The 13,041-nt window shown below is 38.5% G+C and overlaps 1 protein-coding gene across 1 annotated transcript in view; it reads right to left on the bottom strand.

Annotated features, from left to right (window-relative positions):
* Positions 1–13,041, bottom strand: part of PPM1L (protein phosphatase, Mg2+/Mn2+ dependent 1L) — a 303,263-nt gene that overhangs the window by 47,652 nt on the left and 242,570 nt on the right. The gene's annotated exons all lie outside the window — the stretch shown is intronic.

Below are 13,041 nucleotides of genomic sequence, written 5' to 3'. Positions count from 1 at the left end.
CCATAAATCTATTCATTTCCAGATAGAAATACCAGCTGAAATATTTTAAACTAGTTCTTTCATGATCTGGCAAGATAAGCATAAAAAGAAGAAAGTGAGTTGTGTTTGGTTCAGACAACATTCCAAACATGATCTTCTAAGAAACTGGGAGATAGACTCTTCTCCTCCAAATGAATACTTAATCCACGGGCATGTGCTATACTCTTAAAGATTCATTCACCGGTTAACCCTTCAGAAAGTTTCCAAATCATGGACATATCATTCTAATCAGGGCCCAGTCTAAAGAAAATTGAGAATTAGTAAAGCTGCTCTCGACAAGCTTCCCGTTCCCTAATCTGGTGTCCTATCACTGTGTCCTTCATGCTCAACCCTTTTTCTCTCCTACCAAAACCTATTTGTACTATGCCTTACTTCTCTGACAGGGACATGATGAAATAATAGTTTCCTGCAAAAAAGCAGTTCCTCATGTGTTTTCTAAGCCCTATTTAGAATTGCCCACTAGACAGTACAACCTGGATGCCCTGTGAGCACCTGAAACCCAAATTAGCATCTTTCTCCCTCTCTCCCCTTCCTGCAACCTGTTGCTACTTCAGCGTTCTATATCTTGGTTAGGGCATCATCATTCACTCATTTGCCTCATTTAGAAATCTGAGAGACAATTTATCACATTATAGTAGAATTACTTGTTTGCATAGTTGTTTCATCCACAAGACTGTTAGTTTTTTTTTTTATTGTGGTAAAATATACATATTTATCATTCTTTTTATTGAAGTATAGTTGATTTACAACATTGTGTTAGTTTCAGGTGCACAGCAAAGTGATTTGCTTTTATATATATATATATATATATATATATATATATATATATATATATATATATATATATTCTTTTTTCAATTCTTTTCCATTATAGCTTATTACAAGATATTGAATATAGTTCCCTATGCTATACAGTAAACCTCTGTTGTTTATTTTATATATAGTAGTATGCATCTGTTAATCCCATACTCCCAATTTACCCCTCTCCCCCACTTCCCCTTTGGTAACCGTAAGTTTGTTTTCTATGTCTGTGAGTCTGTTTCTGTTTTTGTAAATAAGTTCATTTCTACTATTTTTTAGATTCCACATATAAGTGATATCATGTAATATTTGCCTTTTTCTGTCTGACTTACTTCACTTAATATGATAATCTCTAGGTCCATCCCTGTTGCTGCCATCGTATATATATACACCACTTCTTCTTTATCCATTCATCTGTCAGTGGACACTTAGGTTGCTTCCATGTCTTGGCTACTGTAAATAGTGCTGCTATGAACACTGGGGTGCATGTATCTTTTCAAATTAGAGTTTTCCGGAAAAGATGAAAAGACCATTAGTTCGTTAGGGGAATATGATGAGTCTCTCCCAGAATACAGCACCACACAATACTGCCTAAGTGAATACATGTTTGATGTTGACAGAGATCATAGTCAAACGCAGTTAACTGCACATATATTTATATATATATATAATTTTTTTTTTAATTAGCTGCTAGAATGCTCCCAAAGGAATTACAGAGTTGGGAAAGCTTCCATAACTGGGTATCCACTTTGCATGAAACTTTGATAAATGAGTATAAACGGCTAATTCCAAAGCATCTCAGGAAGCCAGATGTCATAGGTGATATAGCCATATTTCTTGTTGACCTGGCCAACCATGAAGTTAAAACCAGAACAATCCTTTCCATAAGATTCCAAGACTGGAAATTCTGGGCCCTCCTTTTTCCAAGTGGGGATATACTTTCACAAGGGCATGCAATAAAAGGCATACACTGCATTCAGATTGGCTGGGGGTAACTCACAATACCCACCTGTTCTAATGAATAAAAAGGGTACTCAAGTTCTGTGAAGGGCAGTATTTGGCTTGGAGGCTGCCTGCACACACACAGAGCAGGGTTTTTTTTTTTTTTCATTCAGCAAATGTTTATTACTTAAGATAAATCATATACTTTGTCACAGTCTATGATTTTAATAAGATAGGCTAACATAGCTTGTCACAGATTTCATATTGAGGTATGTGTGTAGTGGGGAGGGCAGCTAATTAAGATGCAGTGTGTTAAGTGCTAAGATATATGTTGTAAAGGGAACTTTTTATGCACAGGGGCATCACTCCATACCTGAGTAGTAGAGAGAAGTGATATCTAGGCAGAGATCACCATCTTCTGAATACTTTGTTAATTAACTGATTATTTGTTGCTTTGCCTTCTTTTCTTTTTTTTTGGCCTTGTGGCGCAGCATGTGGGATCTTAGTTCCCCAACCAGGGATCAAACCCGCGCCCCCTGCAGTGGAAGCGCAGAGTCTTAACCACTGGATGGGCAGGGAAGTCCCGCTTTGCTTTCTTTCTAAAGGCAAAATTGAGCAGGTTTTAATTAGCCACTCCAAATAACAGCTAGCTTGGTAAACTGACTCTTGCTGAAGAAATACAGCAAACCAATAAGAGAATCACTGAATCCAGTTGGACAAAAAGAATTAGAGCTAAAATATTTACTCTGACATGAAACAGAAGGGCCCAGACCGGGCTCAGCTGCATGTCACAAGAAAGCCTTCTTCTGAAGACAGGTCCCAGGTGGTAGGTGTTGGAGCTAACTCAGAAGATTTAATTAGTGAATGCAGTTGAAGGATATAAATAATGGCCAGTTTAGATATGTGGCTGGCGTCTTCTGATCAGTCAGCGCCAGCATTAATAGAACACATCTGCTGGAAAATCCCCTTTAGGGTTTCAGATCACATTTAACAAATTGCTTTTACTATAACTGCATTATCTCCAGGCCCTGGCACAGAGGTTTTATGAAGAACTTGCACATATCAGTAGCACAACCATATTTCAGTCCACTGCTGACTTCACTGAGGTACGCTGTAAATACCTACTTAGTTTTCCAGTGAGTCTGGAAGCACTGAACTGAAAGAAGGATCACCAGCATTATCTCAAAAATGAGACTGGCTCTGCAGTGGGATTCTAGGCTCAAACTGCTAAAACCTGGAAAGTAGACTCAATATAGTGCATGATTACATTATAATGCTTTTGGTGTGTATGTGTATGGGGGGGGGTAGAGAATCCACTAACGATTTTCCCCATTCACTCCCCCTTTGCTCTTCTCTCTACCAACTACCTTCCACACACCACACACACCTAGACTTATTGCTCCTTAATTTACAACTGTGACCTCTCCCCAGGGAGCAACTCTCTCCTATGCCAGCTCCTTATATATGGAAGTGGCATTGCCAGCACACAGCACTGGGGAAACTCAGGCGTACTTATTTTGCTCCAAGCCTGGTTGGATTCAATTGCTTGGAGGTGGTATATTACACCTCCCCACACATCCCCAGCCAGAAGATGAAGGCAAAGACAGAGATAATCTGAAAAGTTAGTGTTTATCCTACTAATCTACTTTCTACTACTATTAAAAATCTTGACTTGGAAAAAGGAAGTGTTATTGTTTGGCTTTGTGAGCCAATGGCATCAATTCCCTAAATTTGAGAATCTGGAGCATAAAAACAACATGGATATTTAACATTTGGGGGTTGATGTGAGAAACAATTCTGTTAAGTGACACACTGAATGTGAATATCCTGTGTAATAGAATTTTAGGGAAAGATAAATCCTGGCAAGCATTTCTTCCTGCGTGTAACTAAGAGGGTGTAGCAAGCCAAAATGTTTGCTTTTAAAGTACAACGGATTCAGTAGGACATATAGCTTGCAGCTGGTTTTGAGCTTTGCTCTTGTGACTTTCTAGTTTAAAAAAAAAAAAAGCTTTGGGAAAGAATAGGAAAGGACAATCTATATACAGTCTTTTTATCTCACCACCTTTTCTGACTCAGACTAATTTGTGGTCAGAGGCAAGGGAGGAAGGTGCAATGAGTGAAATCAATAGGTTCTTACGCTGCTTTTTAAGAGGCTGCAGAAAGGCGGTATTGACTTCAGAGGGTGAGAGATGAATGAGAAGAGGGGTTAGGTAATAAATCTGGTCAGACTGAGATGTCAAAACATTTTCATTGAGATGATGTAGAAGGTCGATCTGCATCTGATTTAAAAAAAAAAAACAAACACTGCATCTCTGTTATGGGTACTATGTGGTCACATGTTTTTTTAATTTCTGAGTAAATTTATCTTAGCTTTCCATATGTAAGCTTACATAATAATAAATGTTTCATTCTAAAAAGAGGGGAAAAATTGAAACCACCTATGGGGACAACACTGTGGGCAAACTAACCGGCACACTTCGTTTTACAATTCATCAACACCACCCAGGTACCCGCCAACTGATAAAACACTGCAGAAATTCCTATTAGCATTGACTAATCAAACAGTCACTTGCAAAGGGATATTTTTTGAGACATTTCTCTGCCTTCACTGGCTGCTCCTCAGGCCCTGCAGTTGCTTATTTCCCCATGTTGATGTGGGCACCCTAGGGCTCAAGTCCACAGAACTCCTCCTCAATTACACTTACTCCCTAGCTGGTCTCATCCAGTCTAATGGTTTTAAATATCATCTATCTGCAGATGATTTCCAAACTTTTATTTCCAGCCCTGATCTTTCCACTGAGCTTCAGACTCATATATTCAATTACCTGCTTGACCTAACTTAGCATCTCAGACTTAACATGTCCAAAACTAATATCCTGATATAATCCCAGCAAGTGTGTTCCTCTTGCAGTATTTCCTGCCTCAGTACAGTAACTCCATCCCGATAGCAGCTTGGGCCAAAACACTTGGAGTCATCCTATACTCTTCTCTCTCACCTCACATCCAATCCATTAGAATCCCCACTGGCTCCACCTTCACAAGGTACCCAGATCTCACACCTCCTTGCTACCATTTGGTCTCAGCCACCTTCATTTCGCTCCTGACTTGCCTCCCTGCTTCCCTCTTCTCCCTCCTACAGTCTATTATCTGCTGCCAGAGAGACCATCTTGCTCAGCATTCTCCAATGGCTCCCATCTGATCACAGTGAAAACAAGGTCCATATAATGGCCCATGAATGCTCTGCCCCCAGCTTGTAAATAGTGCTGCTATGAACACTGAGGTGCATGTATATTTTCAAGCTACAGTTTTTTCGAATATATACCCAGGAGAGGGATTGCTGGATCATATGGTAGCTCTATTTTTAGTTTTTTAAGGAACCTCCATACTGTTTTCCATAGTGGCTGCACCAACTTATATTCCCACCAACAGTGAAAGAGGGTTCCCTTTTCTCCACACCCTCTCCAGCATTTATTATTTGTAGACTTTTTGATGACAGCCATTCTGACAGGTTTGAGGTGATACCTCACTGTGGTTTTGATTTGCACTTCTCTAATAATTAGCAATGTTGAGCATTTTTTCATGTGCCTGTTGGCCATCTGTAAGTCTTTTTTGGAGAGATGTCTATTTAGGTCTTCTGCCCATTTTTTTGCTTGGGTTTGTTTGTTTTTCTGATATTGAGTTGCATGAGCTGTTTGTATATTTTGGATGTTAACCCATTCTCGGTCGCATTGTTTGTTAATCTTTTCTCCCATTCCGTAGGTTAGCTTTTTGTTCTGCTGATGGTTTCCTTTGCTGTGCAAAAGCTTGTAAGTTTGATTAGGTCCCATTTGTTTATTTTTGTTTTCATTTCTTTTGCCATGGGAGACTGACCTAAGAAAATATTGATGCAATTTATGGCCAAGAGTTTTCTCTATGTTCCTTTCTAGGAGTTTCATGATGTCATGTCTTATATTTAGGTCTCTAACCATTTTGAGTTTATTTTTGTATATGGTGTGAGGGAGTGTTCTAATCACAATCTTTTACATGTAGCTGTCTAGCTTTCTCAATACCACTTGCTAAAGAGACTCTTTTCTCCATTGTATATTCTTACCTCCCTTGTCTTAGATTAATTGACCATAGGTTAATGGGTTTGTTTCTGGGCTTTCTATTCTGTTCCGTTGATCTATATGTCTGGTTTTGTGTCAATATAATACCATGCTGTTTTCGTTATTATAGTTTTGTAGAATTGACTGAAGTGTGGAAGGGTTATGCATCCAGCTTTGTTCTTTTTCCTCAGGATTTCTTTGACAATTCTGGGTCTTTTGTGGTTCTACAAAAATTTTAAGATTATTTGTTCTAGTTCTGTGAAAAATGTCATGGGTATTTTGATAGGGATGGCATTAAATCTGTAGATTGCTTTGGGTAGTCTGGCCATTTTAACAATATTAATTCTTCCAATCCAAGAGCATGGGATATCTTTCCATTTCTTTGAATCATTTTCAGTTTCCTTTATCAATATCTTATACTTTTCAGTGTATAGGTCTTTCACCTCCTTGGTTAAGTTTATGCCTAGGTATTTTATTTTTTTGACATGATTTTAAATGGGATTTTTTTTTTAACTTTCTTTTTCTGCTATTTCATTGTTAGTATAAAGAAATGCAACAGATTTCTGTATATTAATCTTGTATCCTGCTACCTTGCTGAACTCATTTATTCTAATAGTTTTTGTACAGAGTCTTTAGGGTTCTCTATATAGAGTATCATGTCATCTGCAAATAGTTACAATTTTACCTCTTCTCTTCCAATTTGGATACATTTTATTTCTTTTTCTTCTGATTGCTGTGTCTAGGACTTCTAATACTATGTTGAATGGAAGTGGTGAGAGTGGGCATCCTTATCTTGTTCCAAAATTCAGAGGGAAGGCTTTCAGATTTTCACCATTGAGTATTATGTTGGCAGTGGGTTTGTCATAAATGGCTTTTATTATGTTGAAATATGTTCCCTCTATGCCCACTTTGGTTAGAGTTTTTATCATGAATGGAGGTTGAATTCTGTCAAGTGCTTTTTTGTGTCTATTGAGACAATCATGTGTTTTTTGTCTTGTCTTTTGTTAATGTGGTATAATCACACTGATTGATTTGCATATGTTGAACCATCCTTGGGACCCTGGAATGAATCCAACTTGATTATGGTGTGTGATCCTTTTTATGTATTGTTGGATTTGGTTTGCTAATACTTTGAAGATTTTTGCATCTATATTCATCAAAGACACTGGCCTGTGATTTTCCCTTTTTGTAGTGTCCTTGTCTGGTTTTGGTACCAGGGTGATGGTGGTTTCATAGAATGAATTTGGGAGTGTTCACTCCTCTTCAGTCTTTGGGAATAGTTTGAGAAGGATAGGTATAAGTTCTTCCTTGTGTGTTTGGTAGAATTCCCTAGTGAAGCTGCCCACTCCTGGACTTTTGCTTGCAGGGAGATTATTATTATTACTTTTTTTTTTTTTTTTTTTTTTTACAGATTCTATTTCACTTCCAGTGATTGGTCTGTTCAAATTATCTGTTTCTTCTTGACTCAGTTTTGGCAGGCTGTATGTTTCTAGAAACTTGTTCATGTCTTCTACGTTGTACAAATTGTTGGCATATAATTACTCATACTATTCTCCTATGATTTTTTGTATTTCTGCAGTATTGTTTGTTATTTCTCCTCTTTCATTTCTTATTTTGTTTACTTGGGTCCTCTCTCTTTTCTTCTAGGTGAGCCTGGCTAGAGGTTTGTCGATGCTGTTTATCCTTTCAAAAAGCAGCTCTTGGTTCTATTGATCTTTTCTATTGTTTTATTGATCTCTATATATTTCCTCTGATCTTTATTATTTCCTTCCTTCTGCTGACTTTGGGTTTTGTTTATTGTTTTTCTAATTTTTTTTAGGTGGTAGGTTAGGTTGTTAATTTTTCTTGTTTCTTGAAGAAGGCCTGTATCACTATGAACCTCCCTCTTAGAACTGCTTTTGCTGCATTCCATTGATTTTGTAAGGTTGTGTTTTCATTTTCGTTTGTCTTGAACTATTTATTGATTTCCCCTTCGATTTTATCCTTGATGCGTTGGCTTTTCAATAGCATTTGGTTTAGTCTCCATGTGATCTTTTTTTTCCCCCTGTGGTTGATTTCTAGTTTCATACCATTGTGGTCAGAAAAAAATGCTTGAAATAATTTCTATCCTCTCAAATTTGTTGAGGCTTATTTTGTGACCTAGTACGTGGTCCATCCTAGAGAATGTTCCATGCACACTTGAATGTGTATTGTTTGTTTTTTGTTTTGTTTTGTTTTTGAGGTAGTGGCCTGTAGATATCAATTAAGTCCACCTGGTCTATTGTGTCATTTAGGACCTCTGTTGCCTTGTTGATTTTCTGCCTGGAAGATCTGTCCATTGATGTCAGTGGGGTGTTAAAGTCTCCTATTATTGCATTTCTGTAAATTTCTCCCTTTATGTCTGTTAGTATTTGTTTTATACATTTAGGTGCTCCTATATTGGGTGATATATGTTAATGAGTGTAATATCCTCTTCTGGTACTGATTCTTTTATCATTATATAGTGTCCTTCTTTGTCTTTCTTTATGGTCTTTGTTTTAAAGTCTATTTTGTCCAATAGAAGTATTGCTTCCCCTGCTTTCTTGTCGTTTCCACTTGCATGAAATATCTTTTTACATCCTCTCACTTTCAATCCATATGTGTCTTTCGCCCTAAAGTGAGTTTCTTGTAAGCAGCATATTGTAGGTTCTTGTTTTTTATCCAATCTGCCACTGTTTGATCAGTGCATTCAGGCCATTGACATTTAAAGTAATTATTGATAGGTATGTACTTACTGACATTTTAAACCTTGTTTTCCAGTTGATTTTGTAGTTGTTCTTTGTTCATTTCTCTCTCTCTTTTTTTTTCCTTTTGTGGTTTGGTGGTTTTCTTTTGTATTATGCTTGAGTCCCTTTCTTTTTGGTTTTTCTGAATTTACTGTATGTTTTCGATTTGTGGTTACCCTAGTTTTCAAGTATGTTGACACATAACTATATCTACTTACTTTAGACTGATCTAACTTATGACTTTAGTCATAAGTTCAAACACATCCAAAAGATCTACATTTTTTTACTCCCTTCCCCCACATTTTGTGATTTTTGATATCCTATTTTACATCCTCATGTTTATCCCTTTGTTGTTCTTTGTAGTTATAATCATTATTACAAATTTTTTTTGTTTGTTTTTAACCTATGTACTTACTTAAGTGATCTTCAATCCTTTCATATATTTGCCTTTCTTATTGTGATTTTTCCCTTTCCTATAGATTCTTGCTTCTCTTCTATTCAGAGAAGACCTTTCAATAGTTCTTTTAGGTTAGGTTTAGTGTTGTTGTATTCTTTTAGTTTTTCTTTGTTGTTGTTTGTTTGTTTTTGTCTGAGAAGTTCTTTATTTCTCCTTCTATTTTAAATGATAATCTTGCTGGGTAGAGTATCTTAGGTTGCATGTTCTTTCTTTTTAGGACTTTGAATATATTATGCTACTCCCTTTTGGTCTGCAAAGTTTCTGCAGAGAACTCAGCTGACAGCCTTATGGGGATTCCCTTGTAACTGACTCTTTGTTTTTCTCTTGCTGCCTTTAGAATCCTCTTTATCTTCAACTTTTGTCAGTGTAACTATGAAATGTCCTGGTGTGGGTCTGTTTGGGTTCATCTTGTTTGGGACCCTCTGTACTTCCTATACCTGGATATCTATTTTCTTCTTTAGGTCTGGGAAGTTTTCAGCCATAATTTCTTCAAATACATTTTCGATCCCACCCCCCTCTCTTCTCCTTCTGGAACTCCTATTATGCATAGGTTGGCATGCTTTATATTATCTTACAGATCTTGTGTGTTGCTTTCATTTGTTTTTTATTTGTCTTTCTGTCTGCTGTTCTGATTGGATAAATTCCATTATTCTATCTGCCAGATCACTTACTTGTTCTTTTTCATTATTTATTCTGCTATTCATTGCTTCTAGATTGGTTTTTATCTCAGCAATTGAGTTGTTTAATTTTGATTGGTTCCTCTTTACAGTTTCTACTTCCTTGTTACGGTGATATGCCTTTCTAACAATAATCTTTCTTAGTTCCTTTAGGATTTTTATTACCTCCTTTTTGACTTGGAGTGTAGTAGACTAGTGAGGTCTGTTTCATTATTTATTTTTTCAGGGGATTTCTCTTGTTTTTTTAATTGGGAGTAGTTCCTCTGCTTTTTTATTTAACTTAACTTTCTCTGTCTCTATGAATCTAGGAGAAACAGTTATCTACTGTGGTCTCAAAGGGGTATTTTTAAGTGGGACCATCCCTGTATAGACTGTGTGAGTCCAATATTTTTGGTGTGAGGGATGTTTTTGGTATGGCTGCCAGCCATGTCTTTCCTCAGAGTGTGCTGGCCATTATCCCCTTAATAATGGGTGTGATTGGTATTGTGGTATCCAGAGCCTGAACTGGATTTTGGGCAGGACCTCCTCTTTGCTCTGTGGCTGCCACAGCCCCATCAGGGTGGGGTCTGCTCCCCAGTTGTTGCAGTAGAAACCCTGGGGTCAGATTTTATAAGCCTCCATTGCCCAAAGGAGCAATGCTTTGTCTCAAAGGAGTGCTGAAGCATGTGAGGCCCCTGCGGTCACAGCGAATCTATGTGTTGCTTGTGTAGGTGTCTGCAGTTCTACCCAGAAGGAGTCCAAGGTCGCATCCCTTTCTATGTTGTGTTTGTCCCACACCTAGTGTTAGGCTGGTGCTGGGGACTGGGGCATTGTGGCTGCAGGAATTGAGGTGATTGTGCTGCCGCCTGGGACCTGGGCTGCCTCTGAGAGGGCTATTCTAGGACCTAACCCCCCTGCCTCCCACCAGATCCAGCTCCAAGTTGTGGTGTGAGGTGGGTGGAAGTGGACAGCTCCCGCCAGGAAAGGAGCTGCTGAGTATTCCTCCTCAGAGGCTGTCTGCTGAAGACACACAATTCTGTGATGCCACCTGGTGTATGTGTCAACAAAGTCTGCCATTGCCAGACCCCCCCCCCCAACCCTATTCCCTGCCATGTGAGAGCAGACAATGGGCTCCAAGGTTCAGCTTGGATCACACCCCAGGCACTCTGGGTTTCTCTGGGCAGCTAGACTGAGTCCTCTCTCAGGGCCTGTCTGCCCAAGTTTCAGCACCTAGCTGCTGTGCGTACTGGCAGCTCTGCTTGGCACACATGTTGAGCTGGGAAGTGCAGTGAGGTGGCAGGTGGCAGCGCACTGGTCTCTTTTGGCACTGATTGCTAGCAAGCCAGCATGTGTGCACTCCTTGGCATCAAAATCCAGGCTCCTCCAGCCCCTCTTTCTGTGCCAGTGGACCTCCCAGCATGTGAGGGGCTTCCCAGAGTAAGGGTGTGCCTGTGCAGACACTCCCTCCTTCACAGGTCCCTCCCATGATGCCTTTTTTTCCCCGTCCCACCCAATTATGTGAGGATCTTTCTTGCAGGTTTAGTTGTATAAGAGATCTTCTGCCAGTTTCCAGTTGGTTTTCTGTGAGAATTGCTCCACATATAGATGTATTTTTGATATCTTTGTGGGGGAAGGTGAGCTCCATGTCCTCTTACTTCACCATCTTGATTAGTCACCCCCCACCCTGCCCTTAACTATTTTTAGGTATACTTTTCAGTTGTATTAACTATATTAACATTGTTGTATAAGTAGAACTTTTTCATCTTGTAAAATGGAAACTCTATACCAATCGAACAAGTTCCCATTTCCCCCGCCCCTAGCAAGCACCATTCTACTTTGTGTTTCCATAGATTTAACTACTCTGGATATCTCATAAGTGCCATCATCCACTATTTAGCTTATTTCACTCAGCATAATGTCCTCAGGTTGATCTATATTGTAGCATGTGATAAGATTTCCTTCTGTTTAAAGGTTGAATAATATTCCACTGTATGTACATACCACATCTTTTTTATCCATTCATCTGCTGATGAACATCTGAGCTATTTCTACTACCTGGCTATTGTGAATAAAGCTGCAATGAACATGGTTGTGCCAATACCTATTCAAGATCCTGCTTTGAATCATTTTGGATATATTACCAAAAGAGGAATTGCTGGATCATATGGTAATTATATTTTTAGTTTTTTGTGGAACCTCCATACCGTTTTCCACAGTGGCTACACAATTTTACATTCCCACCAGCAGTGTACAGGATCCCAATTTTTCCATAGCCTCACCAACACTTGTTACTTCCTGTTTTCTTTCTTTGTTTTATTTTTTGATAGTGGCCATCCTAATGGGTATGAGGTGATATCTCACTATGGTTTTGATCTGTACTTCTCTAATGAGTAGTAATGTTGCATCTTTTCATATACATGTTGACCATTTATATAATCTTCTTTGGAGAAGTGTATATTAAGGTCTTTTGCACATTTTTAAATAAGGTTTTATTGTTGTTGAGTTGAAAAAGTCCTTTGTATATTGTGGGTATTAATCCCTTAATAGATGTATGATTTGCAATTGTTTTCTCCCATTGTATAGGTTGCCTTTCCATTCTGTTGATTGTTTCCTTTGATGTGCAGAAGTTTTAAAATTTTTTTTTTAAATTTTTTTAAAAATTAATTATTTATTTTTATTTTTGGCTGTGTTGGGTCTTCATTTCTGTGCGAGGGCATTCTCTAATTGCAGCAAGCGGGGGCCACTCTTAATCGCAGTGTGCGGGCCTCTCACTATCGCGGCCTCTCTTGTTGCAGAGCACAGGCTCCAGACGCGCAGGCTCAGTAGTTGTGGCTCACGGGCCTAGTTGCTCCGCGGCATGTGGGATCTTCCCAGACCAGGGCTCGAACCCATGTCCCCTGCATTGACAGGCAGATTCTCAACCACTGCACCACCAGGGAAGCCCCAGAAGTTTGGGAAGCCCCAGAAGTTTTAAAGTTTGATGTAGTCCCATTTGTCTATTTTTGTGTTTGCTGCCTGTGCTTTTGGTGTCATATCCAAATTATTGCCAAAATACAATTGTTTACAAAATTCAATTACAAAACACAATGTCATGAAGCTTTTCCCCTATGTTTTCTTCTAGGAATTTTATTGTTTTATGCTCAAAGTTTACTTTTTAAAAATAATCACATAAGCAGTTAATTATTAAGTTCATATTTTTTGATCTTTATTAAATTCTGCAAATTTTTAGTGGTACTTATGGTATTTTTTTTTTTTTTTTGAGGCAAGGAATAGTGACTTTATTTGGAAAGCCGGGCGTCCGAGAAGATGGTGGACTA

This window comes from Eschrichtius robustus, chromosome 6, assembly GCF_028021215.1.
Source record: "Eschrichtius robustus isolate mEscRob2 chromosome 6, mEscRob2.pri, whole genome shotgun sequence".
Lineage (NCBI taxonomy): Eukaryota > Metazoa > Chordata > Mammalia > Artiodactyla > Eschrichtiidae > Eschrichtius > Eschrichtius robustus.
This window is presented reverse-complemented; position numbering and strand designations above follow the sequence as displayed.